This window comes from Lepus europaeus, chromosome 3, assembly GCF_033115175.1.
Source record: "Lepus europaeus isolate LE1 chromosome 3, mLepTim1.pri, whole genome shotgun sequence".
Classification (NCBI taxonomy): domain Eukaryota; kingdom Metazoa; phylum Chordata; class Mammalia; order Lagomorpha; family Leporidae; genus Lepus; species Lepus europaeus.
In genome coordinates this window covers 72,676,359-72,689,105 of record NC_084829.1, presented here as the reverse complement: position 1 = coordinate 72,689,105, position 12,747 = coordinate 72,676,359, and the positions used below count along the sequence as shown (strand labels likewise).

At 37.8% G+C, this 12,747-nt stretch overlaps 1 protein-coding gene across 7 annotated transcripts in view; it reads left to right on the top strand.

The window, feature by feature from the left end:
• Nucleotides 1-12,747, top strand: part of FILIP1 (filamin A interacting protein 1) — a 315,951-nt gene that overhangs the window by 136,494 nt on the left and 166,710 nt on the right. Inside the window, exon 1 of one of the 7 annotated variants that reach the window (XM_062186378.1) lies at nt 10,979-11,060. The exons of the other annotated variants lie outside the window; for them this stretch is intronic. The gene's annotated coding sequence lies outside the window, so the exon portion shown is untranslated. Of the gene's footprint in view, nt 1-10,978; nt 11,061-12,747 lie in introns of those variants that run through there. 7 annotated transcript variants of the gene reach the window in all.

Sequence of the window (12,747 nt, the reverse complement as noted above, 5' to 3'; positions counted from 1 at the left end):
GGGGAATACTGTAAATAATAAACATGATAAACAAGTAAATAATATCACCAGTTTTTTTTTAAGATTTTTATTTAATTATTTGAAAGAGAGAGTTATAGAGAGGGGGAGAGACTGAGAGAAAGGTCTTTCATTTGCTGGTTCACTCCCCAAATGGTTGCAATGGCTAGAGCTGATCCGGAGCCAGGGTTCTTCGGGGTCTCCCATGTGAATGCAGGGGCCCAAGTGCTTGGGTCAACTTCCACTGCTTTCCCAGGCTATAGCAGAGAGCTGTGTTGGAAGAGGAGCCACTGGGACATGAACCAGCACCCATATGGGATGCCAGCCAGCGCTGCAGGTGGAGGCTTAGAACACAACGCCACAGTGTGAGCCCCATATCACCAGTTTTAAGGTGATAAATGCTATAGAAAGTGAAAACTAAAGCAGGGAAAGAGGAATCATGAGTGCTGTGTATGGGTTGGAGGACAAGAATTATAATTTTAAGCAGTAGGGTCAGGGTACACCTCTTGTAGAAGGTGACATTTGAGTCACTTAAAAAAGTGGTGGGGCGTAGGCCAAAGAGCAGTCTGCACAGAGAGAACAACCCAAGTGATCCTACACCAGTGACATGCTTCATGTGTTGGAGAAAATGCACAATAGATGGTGTGGCTAGAGCGGAGTCATAGTTGGAGGGACAGAGAGCTGCAAAAGAGGTCTAGGAGGTGGTGGTTGGGCAGATCAAGTGAAGTCTTCTAGGCCACTGTAAGAACTTTGACTTCTACTTTGAGAGGGTTTGGAGCAGAGAGAGAACATGTTCTGGCCGAAGTTTTAAAGGACTGTCTAACTTCTGTGTTAAGGAGACCTTGTAGTGGGACAAGGACAGAAGTAAGAAGACCTATTAGAGGTAGCTACGGTGTCCAGCTGGAGGGGGATAGTGGCTGGAACCAGAGTGGTGGCAGTGATAATGGTAAAATGTGGCAAATTCTGAACATATTTTCTAAGTACAATGATAAGAGCTCTGGATGGATTGGACGTGGTTGTAAAATAACAGGAGTAGTCAAAGTTTCAGTCCAGGTAGTACAATAATGGAGTCAACATTAATGGAGAAGGGAAAGGTTGCAGGAGGGATGGTTCCAAGTAAGACCAGAGATTGAGTTTCGGACATACTAAATTTGAAATGTCTGTTAAACCTAGAAGGTGAGAGAGGTTGAACGGGCTGCTGGATATGCTAATGAAGATTTGGGAGAACAATCTGGGATGGAAGCAGTGTTACAAATAGGTTAGTAAATATATTCTCTGTTAATGAACTGCAAATCTTTGTACATTGGAAGTTGTGAATTGACTGACTGTGAGGTGGGTTAAAAATGTCATCATTTTGTTCTTAGCAGGATCTGGGAGACCTGTTCATAAATTTTGCTTTGCAAACATTCACAAAATGTTCAGGCATTAATTTTGGCTTTAAAAAAGGAAATGTTCTCCACAGCCATGGATGTTGAGTGTGCAATGTTTTTCTGATTTTTAGAGAAAGACTTTAATATTTATTGTTAATATCAATGCTACGTTAGGACATACGCTGGTATTATTTTCCTCTGGGATCCATAATATTTTTAGCAGTTAAACCCAAATGATTGTGCTTTACATATATTTTAGTGCTTTACATATATTTTATTTAGCACTGCAGCATAAATAATTTCTTTTTAGTCACAGAAGAGAAAATTTTGGTGTTAACTTTAAAGAATGAAATAATAAAATGTAAGTGCTTAAGCATCAGGCCTGTGTCTCATAAAAACAAGTTAATCAAAATTGTGGTGTTTTATAATCTTAAAAGGATGACATCAAGGGTCTGAGGTCTTGGATTCTTAAGAGCAGACACGGAACAGTCCAACATCTGTGCCAGAATGACCTCTGTGAAGCATAATATTTCCGTTTAAATATTTAGACATCATGATAGTTTTCCATGGTTTTAATTCATAAAACATGGATTTTTTTCAAAGCCACAGAAGCATAGCAGTTTTTTCAGCTGTCTCCTTTTTACTCTACCTTGCTTTTAACCCTGTTATTTCTGAATATGAGCAATCCAATTAGCATTTTCTTGCAGAAATATGACCATTTACAAACATCTCGGATAAGGAAACTGATAAGGAATAAGTTCACCAATTCTGAGTTAGGGTCATGAAATCTAAAGGAATTAACATAAATAAGCTGAGATAAACACCAGGTAGCTTATTCTAAGTTTAAGTGTGTTGCTTTCATAATGCTTTTTACCATATTTCTCTATTGGTAATACTGTTTTCTAGATCACATATCATAGTGGCCCATATTATGCCAGGGATCCTTATCTTATGATAATGAGAAAACTGTTTCAGAGAAATCATGTGAGTTAACATAGGACATTCATTCGGTTGTTTATTTTCAGCTGATTTGCTGTCTTAATTGAGTAATCCAAAACTGGGTATTTATGTAAAAGAAAAGATATTTTGCTGTGTTTATACTTGAGCATAATTAGTTTGTATTTTTCTTTCTCTTTAGTCTCAACAACCGCCTCCCCACACAGATACACAAACACATGTACACACACAGTAAACACTTAGGTTGTAATAGAACATGCTAGTTTTCAGTGATTTAGTTACCTATTCTATGTATTGGCTGGTAATTGCCAAGAAGTGTTCATGTGAAGTGAGATACCTTTTTTTCCCCATGATATTGTAATCTAGAGGAAGGATATATGGGGCATGTAGGGGCATTGTAGTGAATTTAAATTGTGTGCTGCAAGCAGCAGTTCTGAGATACACACATGCCCCAGAACATGGTCCTGAATGAGCACTGTCTGGTCCTTGCTTTCAGGCCCTTAGCTCACAGGTAGGTCATTTTCTCACCAGTGTGATTCGATTGACTCTACCCGGAGTTAAGTATTTTGGCTTCACATATCTCACATATATCGTGCTTGGTTGTTATTCTGTCACCACTGTGAAGATATCAGGTATCACTGAAGTCATGTGACAATGAAAAACAAAGAAATGTCTGAGTAGCTGCAGGCTTTGACCACCTATCTTCACCATCTCTACTTAAACTGTTCTTGGGCCACTGTGTTCCCAACGGGGACAGTGGAGAAGTAGAGATGCTAGAATGGGGGTGGAGGAGAAGTAGAGATAGTAGAATGATGCCATCTTTGGAATAAAGAAAGGATTGAAGGCATCTTGTATAGCATGGCCCATCTTTGCACCTATAGATCCATGGGATAACAAGGGAGTAAACACAGACTGGGCAGCAGGCTTGACTTGAGTTTGAGGGAGAATTTTTTAAAATTAAGAGTTCAGAGAAGACAGAGATTTTTGAAGCAGCTGCTGTATGTAGCTATATTTAGCTATCATTTATATGTATATGTATATATACATATGTAAATGCATATACAAGCATGAGGTTTAATTGATGATTTAATATAATTTAATCTCATTTTCAATTATTTTTTATTATCAGCAAGATCGATGTTATTCTGATATATGCCAGGATGGGCAGACCAGTTACTTACAGCTATCTTCTGTCTTGAGTGGGATAGTATCCATTTTATTTGGCCAGTGACCCTGTTATTCCAGCTGTGTGGACCCTCTCTGAGAATTCAGAAGGGGCTCCTCACAGTTGAGGAACTCAAATGTTTAAGTCTGATGTCACAAGAGACCTCATAACCTCACTGCAGTTCTATAACTGGCATCCATTGGGATTGGTTAAGTATTTAAGATATCACCTCTTGGGCTGGTATTGTGGTGCAGCAGATTAAGCTTCTGGCCGCAACACTGGCATCCTATATCAGAATGCTGGTTTGAGTCCTGACTGCTCCACTTTCAATCTAGCTCCATGACATTATAATCTAGGCAAAGTATTTCAACTTTATATATCTCATATAGATGCACCTAAGAAAAGTGCTAATGCTAATGATCCTAGGAAAACAGTAGATGATGGCCCAAGTACTTGGGCCCTTACCACCCACATAGGAGACCAAGATGACTCCTGGCTTCAACTTGGCCCAGACCTGGAGAGAGATATCTCTCTCTCTCTCACTCTCTGCCTTCTAAATGAATAAGATAAATATTTAGATAAAATCACCCCTAATTGTTAGTATCTGGAGGTGGGCCCTAAAGATATTCATGTAGGCTCCCAAGTTGATAGGGGAAAAAAGAGAAGTCGTAGGAAGTATGGAATAGAGGCATGAAAAACTCTAAGGGGTGGAAAGAAAGGTAAAGACACCTTACTGATGAAAGGACTGCCAACAAGCCTCATCTTTGTCTAGGTTGCCTCTGGGGTGGCCATGCCTTTGTGCAAGCCTTTATACTTACTTGGAAGATCTTGAGAGAATAGTTGCTTGCTTCACCTGATAACCCATCTAAGTCCCATGTTACACTTTACTGTTGTTAAAGTGGTATTCAATAAGAGTCCTTGAATATTTGCATGTCTAGGCAACTCAATACATCAACTCTGGAGATTACCTAATTTATCATCTTCATTTTGCAAATAACAGAATGAACAGATACTATGCTGTATGTCTCAAGACACAAATTTCCTGAGGGAAATTATGTTTGAGCTAGGAAAAATTTCTCAGTTGATGCTTGGAAAACAATAGACTTAATTTCTCAGTTTATTCAATGAATACTCAGAAAAATACTTATTATATTGAGTAAAAACCTCTATGTTCTCATTTAAAATCATATATATGGGGTAGGCACTGTGGTACAGCTAGTAAAGCTACGGCCTGCGATACCTAAATCCCATATGGTTGTTTGAGTCCCAGCTGCTCCACTTCTGATCCAGCTCCCTGCTAATGTGCCAGGGAAAGAAGAAGAAGATGGCCCAACTGTATGAGCCCTTGCCATCCATGTGAGAGACCTGGATGGAGTTCCAGGCTCCTGGCTTTGGTCTGGAGTAAATTGTAGCGATTTGGGGAGTGAACCAGCAGATTGAAGATCTCTCTGGGTCTTTCCCTCTCTCTCTATGGCTCTGCTTTTCTAATAAATGTTAAATCTTTTGTATTTATGTGAGTATAAACAATTTTAGGTAAAGGAAAAAAATTTGTGTTCTTATAATAAATATTACTCTGAAGTGTTATGAGAGGAAATAAAACAATGGATTCTGGAGCCTGAATTGCTTGGGCAGAAATTCTAACAGAACAGTATTTCACAAGTTACTTATTCCTCAGCTGAAAAATGGGTATGGTAACAGTACTGTTACAAAGGGTAGATATGATGATTTTGAAATATCACTTAGCTTAGAGCAATATCTAACACATAGTAGGGCTGTGTGTGGTAGCTGTTGGCATTATTATAACATTTTGTGGGCCCTATAGAGTTAGAGTAGGAGAGACTTGATTTCTTTCAATCATATTTGATGAGATGATTTGTACAAAAGTGAGAGGTCAGATAGAAATGGAGGCCTGTGGTTGCAGTTTTTATAGTAAACCCTACATGAGTTATGTACTAACATCTCAGCCACAGAAAAAATCGAAAGTACTAAAGATTTCTTCATAAAACAGCTTGTTTGGGCCAATTCTATTTTTATCAGTACTATGTCTTATCTCTCTTATAAACAAATCATATCCACCAAAGCTGGAAAAAAAAGAGCTAATAAGCATTCCATTTACACAGGTTTTATTATTTTTTTTTTTGTAACGTCCCAAAAAGCTCTGTCTTTTTGAGTGCCTTTTGGATGAACCTATTGCCTTGGTTATGCAGAAAACCACATAGTTAGCACTGGGGTTCATGTTAGAATCTCAGAAACAGAGATGAATTCCCACTTCCCAACAGGGAATTTTTCACCTGAGTATTAAGACTCAGTGGAAGATGAAAATCATTGTTGGTAATTCTGGCAGCTATTTTGCTCTTAGACAGCTGAAAGTCAAGTTATTTACTTTTAAAAAGAATTTATTGATCCCAAATTCCCAGCTATGGAGATAATTTAATGTGTAACATTAATTCCATTTAAAATTCAACTGCCCATGTTAGGATATGATAGATTTTCCCATTAACAATACTGAGATTCTTTAAAAAAATATAAGTCAATATACATAAAATGACCTTTACTCTTCACAAAGATATGTAACAGCCAACTGCCTTTGGAATGGCAGAAGGATGACTTTCTCCTAGAGGTGCTACTAAATGTTGAGGACAGTGTCTTCATTCATTTTTAGCTTTTATATATGTTCTGAGACTTAGCAAAGGTATCTTGGTGGTTCTACTTAGCTTGAAGGTGACTTACATTTCCTGAAGAAGGTTGCAATCATACAAAATAGTTAATGGGGTTCCAACTAAAAACTCCTTGGACATACTTCAGAGGACTGAGCTTGGGAGATTTTTGTTGTTGTCTTTTTTGGTGAAGAGCTAATGACCAAAAGAATTCTAGGGACTCCTAGTCATAGGATCACTGCTGTCCCTGTTGGCTGTCTTGCTGTCTAAGTGCTTTCCCAAATAAAATGAAAATTAGAGCCAGGCTTCAGTAGCATTTCCTTTCTCAAAATAACATTTGATTTGGATTACTAATAATTACTTAACTTGCTTGAAGGGATCAATGTAAATATTTGGGAAAGTTGGCTCCCAGGAAACACATAAATGCCTTAAGCATTCTGAGTTACCTTCTGATTCTCTTGGTAATGCAGTGTGTGGGTATCCTAAATATTAAGAGACAAGAACTATTTGACAGTTTTAAAAACTGCAGTTGAAATACATCTCTGTTAAATCAGTAGATCAAAAAAGCAGCAAAAACTTATGTGTCCATAAGGGAATGTGAACATTGATATAAATAATGATGGACTGGATGTTCCAGAAGGATATTTTTGGCACTTAGTTCAGAAATTAGTTGCATTAAGTCTAGTAAGGGGCACTGTTAATAACAAAGTCATATTTCTTTTAAAAGTTTAACAGTGATTGAATGATAGGGCTAAGGGGACTGAGAAAGAAGTGAGAAATTCTTTTACAACATCTGCAATAGGATATGACCTTCCTAAATACATTTTTATGTATCATGTAAAAATTCTTTTAGTAGAATGAGCACCTCCTTAGTTAGATAATGTGGTTAGAGCAGTTTTTCTTCTTTAGTCAGTCCTCCCTCTCCAGAATTTGTAATAGTAATTAATAACACACTAAATGAATATTTTCAAAGCTATATTTTTAAAAGTTCAACTCATAATCTAAGAAAATATTTCAATAAGCAGTGACAGGGAATCGTTGCAGATACTCACAGAAAAGAAGCAATAAAGGTTGGTCTGTTAAAATAAAACCAAGCCGGATCAGAGACAGTGTATAGTGTCATTAGATTCTTAGGTCATTAGATTATCTTGGCTAACACTTTACTTAGATGAGCCATGTTGCTTTCTTTGGGGCCTCCAAGCAAACCTTATGTGGCAAGAATTGACGTATGAATACGTTTGCAGTACACTGCTTCGTGTTATTTCACAGGCCTCTGACATTTGGCCATCCTCCAAATAATCTCTGCTGGGTTTCATCAATGCCCTCATTTTCCCTTTGTAATACTTAATAACTTCTTTGGGTTTTTTCTATTTAGACAGTTTTCCCACATCCAGGGGCAGGGAGATCCTTGAAATAAGGAAAATTAAGCTCTCCCAAAGACTCAAACAATGTAACTTTGTAGGTCAAAGAAAAAGTGGGGATAGAAGAGAGTTGATCTAATTGCAGCTCATTCCCAGCCAGTGTTTTCACTCTTCTCTTCTTTCTTATGAATAAAATTAGGGTTGGGGGGAAAAGATTTGGAAAAATATTTGAACAAAAAATTGTATCCCAAGCCCTATGCCTTCCCTTTCCATAGCCAGAGGCCACCCAGGGACTTGATTGATGTTCTCTATTGGAGAAGTCTTGGAGACCTTAAGTGTATTACTTTAGTAGGTAACATTTCCGGGCCACACAGAAATGGAACCAACTTTCTGGGTTTGCCTCCAAGTTGACCAATTTTGAAGGTAATTAGCTTTGAGGCTCAAAGCAAGCCACTTTAACTCCTCTGGCCCTCTGTTCTTCTCTATTAAAAAGAAGGCACCTTATATGTTTTATTCTCAAAGGTCATGCCAAATCAGGGTTTCTTAATTTCAGCATTGATCGCATTTTGGAGTGACTAATTCTTTGTTGTGATAGGGTGTTGAAGGCATTGTGGGATGCCTAACAGCATCCCTGGTCTCCGTCTACTATATACGGTAGCATCCTCTCTACTTTTGATGCCCCAAAGTGTCCAGACATCACTAAATGTCTCTAGGGATAAATTCCAGACAGCTAGTTGAATTTGAGTAAATGAATTTTTTTTCATATAGTTTTGTCTGAAATATTTACTAGAACATACTTATACCAAAAACTTAGTTGTTCCTTATCTGAAATACAGACTCACATGAGCAATCTGTATATTTATTTGCTAAAACTGGTGATCTTATTGGTGGGTGGAGAGCAAAATTACTCTATTGTCTTCTGATTAAAGTTAATATTCTAGGCAAAAATGTTAAGAAAGAAAGATATGATACTGTTCTCTTTTGAGTTTTCTGGATGAGAATAATTATAAGAATAGGGCATACTTCCATTAAATGAGACCTTTGGAAATATTTCTACTTGATTAATTTTGCATTCATTGAAATATCTATTCTAAGAAAATAATCTTTTCCAACATTGTTAGGATAGGGATGCCAGACAACAACTTTTCCTTTTATCTCCTGCTAGTTTCTGTCTGGTAGGATTAAATATGCTGAGGGCATTAATAAAACAAAAGAGAGAGAAAGAGATTTTGTTGAAAGAATTAAAGATTTTTAGAAAGGGCCAATGTAGTAGACACTATAGAGGAAGTTACAACTTGTTGAACTTATTTTGAATTGTAGATGGGAGTAGAGTGAAGGATAATCTTTTCAGTGCCTAGAGCATTTTGAATTTTAACTGTGTCCTGATTTTAGGATATTTTACTTCACATCAGCTATAGCAGAAAGTTGAAAGTTTGCCACAGTTAGCTGACTTTTTCTCATTTCTACTGTCAGCTTTTGAAAAGTTATATATAAAGAGCAGAATACTGTAAATAAGAATGCAGGTAGAGAAATAGATGAGTAAATGAAACATAGGAATAGTATATATCTTTTTATTGTGTCAAACCTGACACATTGCTTTTTCAACATAACCAGTTTAGGGTTTGATATTTTTTCACTGGAACTTCCTGTCTGATTGGGAGCAAGGAGTTTGAAGACTCAATGTAAGGATGAGGGAGTTGTGAGGACACTGGAACTTGTAAAAGATGGCAGAGATAACTATAAGCCTACATTGCTCATTGGTGTTAAAGAATGTAGAAAATATAGCCACTTTTGGCAAAGGTTTTTTTTTTAATACTTAATGATAGGAATGAAATTAAATGTTAAAAGAAGTTTAGACAGCATACAATGGTTCCTCTCTTTACAGACCTCCAAGTCATTTAGGAAAAGAATACAGGCAGACAGAAAACATGGCAAAAAGAGTATCAGATAAAGAATGAATAATTTTTTCGTTAAGCATTTGTGAAGGGGACGGTGCTGTGGCGCAGCGGGTTAATGCCCTAGCCTGAAGCGCTGGCATTCCATATGGGCTCTGGTTCTAGTCCTGGCTGCTCCTCCTCCGATCCAGCTCTCTGCTATGGCCTAGGAAAGCAGTAGAAGATGGCCTGGGTCCTTGGGCTCCTGAACCCTTGTAGGAGACCTGGAAGAAGCTCCTGGCTCCTGGCTCCTGGCTCCTGGCTTCGGATTGGTGCAGCTCCAGCCGTCGCAGCCAATTGGGGAGTAAACCATTGGATGGAAGATCTCTCTCTCTCTCTCTCTCTCTTCCTCTCCCTTTCTGTGCAACTCTGACTTTCAAATAAATAAATAAATAAATAAATAAACCTTTTTAAAAAAGCATGTGTTAAATATTGAATGAGACACACATAATAAAAACTTAGTTTTCCTTTTCTGACATTCAGATTGACTAAACATCCTGTATATTTATTTGCTAAATCTGGCAAATAAGTATAACAGTCCATCAAAAAGTTCATGGAAAGGTGAATGAAAAGATACTAGTTTTGATGTAAAATAATTTTAAAATCCCTGCATAATTTCTTCATAAAGAATGCTCACGAACTGTTTGAAGACTATAAAATATATGCCTGATACTGAAAAATTGTTCAACCATTCACTTCTGAATGTCAGAGGAAATACTGCTTCCTAGCACAAAGTGTTTCATGCTCAATCTTATTGACACTTTGGACTGGATAATTCTTTTATGTAGGAGGATGTCCTTTGTGTTTTAGGTTGTTCACCAACATTTCTGGCTTTTACTCATAGGTGCCCCTTTATGACAATCAAAAATATCTCCAGGCATTATCAAATGTCCTCTGAGGGGAAAAATCTTCCTTATTGTGAACCCCTGGTCTATTAGTGTGTGAAGAAGACTTCCTTAAAAATATAGCATTTGAGGAGGATAAAATGTCCAAAGAAAGAGAGTGACGGAAATGGCATGAATAAAGACACCCAGGCAGAAAAGTGGAGAGTAAGCTTGGTCTATATTAGGTGGATGGATTTAATTATATGATTATTGTTCATATATGAAATGCTAGGATTGTGAAATTCTGTAAGAAATAGAAGATATTTTATGACTTTACCTATGCCTGCAGCATCTAATGCAGTCATATGCCACATAATGAGGTTTTGATAAAAAATAGACCACATATACAATGGTGGTCCCCTAAAATTACAATGAGGCTAAAATATTCCGGTGGCTTAGTGGAGTCATAGCTACAATAGTGTCATAGCACATTGCATAAATCACACGTCTGTGGTGATGTTGGAGTAAACAAACTACAACACTGCCAGTCTTATGAAATCATAACACATACAGTTGTATACAGTACCCAGTAGTTAATAGTGATAAATGACTGTTACTGGCTTATGTATTTACTACTACATTTTCTTTTATTTTAGAGTATGTTCCTACTTAAGAAAAAATGTTTACTGTAAAACAATGTCTGAGACAGTGGCCTCAGACATTTTGAGTTTACCGCATTTCCTGGTTGTGTCGAGAAGCCATGTCCAGTGATTGACCTATATCATCTAGGTTTGTGTAAGTACACTAAGGTGTTTTCATGACAAAACTGTAGAATGATACATTTCTCAGAACACAGCCCTGTGTCTTGACTTTACTAGTTGTTCAGTAATTACTTCCTGATTTGATTTGAAAGATAAATGTGTCAAGATGAGAAAGCCTTGAATAAAAGTCTAAGAGGTGGAACTCTTTGTGGTGGACATTATAGAAACCTTTAGGGTTCTTTGAGCAAGGTGGCATAATCTTGAGAAAGTCAAGTTGGTTTTCTCATTATTGAGATAAAGGAAGTAGAAGTGAGAGTAGTAATAACAACTGCATTTTAAAAAATGTTTTGCTTCACAATCTCCAAAGCACCAATGCCTACGTTTTCTAATTTGATTGCTCCCCAAAATCCAATGTTAATTTATTTAGTTATTTTTCTTCCTAACTAGTACTAGTGCCTGGGCATGCAGTGATAATGGACTTTGAATACATTTCAAAAAATGAAACAATACAGAACTCTGCAATTTTACTTTCTTTGCCCCTCAAGATATGACATCATCAGCTGGCCTGGAGAGCTGGTTCACCTCATGGGCAATGACACAGCTGAGTACCTCTCTGTCCTTCACAGGGAAGACGTTTAAACCTGGGCTCCTTTCTGTGTCTGGGATCCTGCTTGAAAGCATTTCCTTTTGCTTGCTCGAATGAATAAGTAGCACTGTCCAAGTGTTAAAAGAGCTGTCTGTCATATGAATTTGGCATTGTCCCCTCCACAATCTCTTGAAGGTCTGTATGTGGTGCCACAGGATTAGTCCTTGACCACTCTGTTCTTTCCATTCCCAGAGAGGCCAGACAGCTTTTTCTATTGCCCAGGCCTCCCACGTGTTCTTTCTCTTACCACAGGATCTCATCTTGTCCTGTGGAGAAGCTGCATAATTTTGGGTGTCATGAGGTAATGCACAGCTCTTCTTTTTCTTCCCCTACTGCTACCTCTTCTCCACTCCCCCTGCACAGCCAAGACAAATGCTTCTTTGTTTCTTGGGCTTCTGATGTTAGGACAAAATAAGAAGAAATTAGTTTAGCGAAGAAAAATGGAATGCGTAATTAAGAGAATACTCAACTATGGCTAAAAATGGTTTCTGTTAATGAAAAACACTGACAAGCAAGACTGTAAATGTGTTCTAGATCTGGTCATCAGGAAACTAGGTCTATTGCTAAATGTCTCTCATACCAAATTAAATTTCTTGAGTACAGTCCACAGTTAGGAGTGTGTCAATTAGGAGTATCCCATACTGGTGTTCTTTGTTATTACTGGTTGTGGTAGGAGGAATGAATCCTCACAAAGATATTCATATTGGGGTGGGCATTTGACCTAATGATTGGTGCCAGTTAAGATGCTCACATCTCATATTGGAGTACCCAGGTTTGAGTCTCGGCTCCACTCCTGACTCTGGCTTCCAGCGGACTCTGGGAGGCAGCCATAATGGTTCAGGTGATTGGATTCATGCCACCCATATAGGAAACTTGAATTTTGTTCCTCACTCCTATGAATAGTTATTATATGGCAAGAGAGATTTTGCAGATTTGATTGAAGTTAAGGACACTTAAGAGTATCCTGGATCAGGAAGGTAGGCCTAATCTCATCCTATGCATCACTGAAAGCAGAGAATTGGGATTGACTTTGGAGCATAACACCTAAAGTTGCTGCCTGCAATGCTGTCATCCC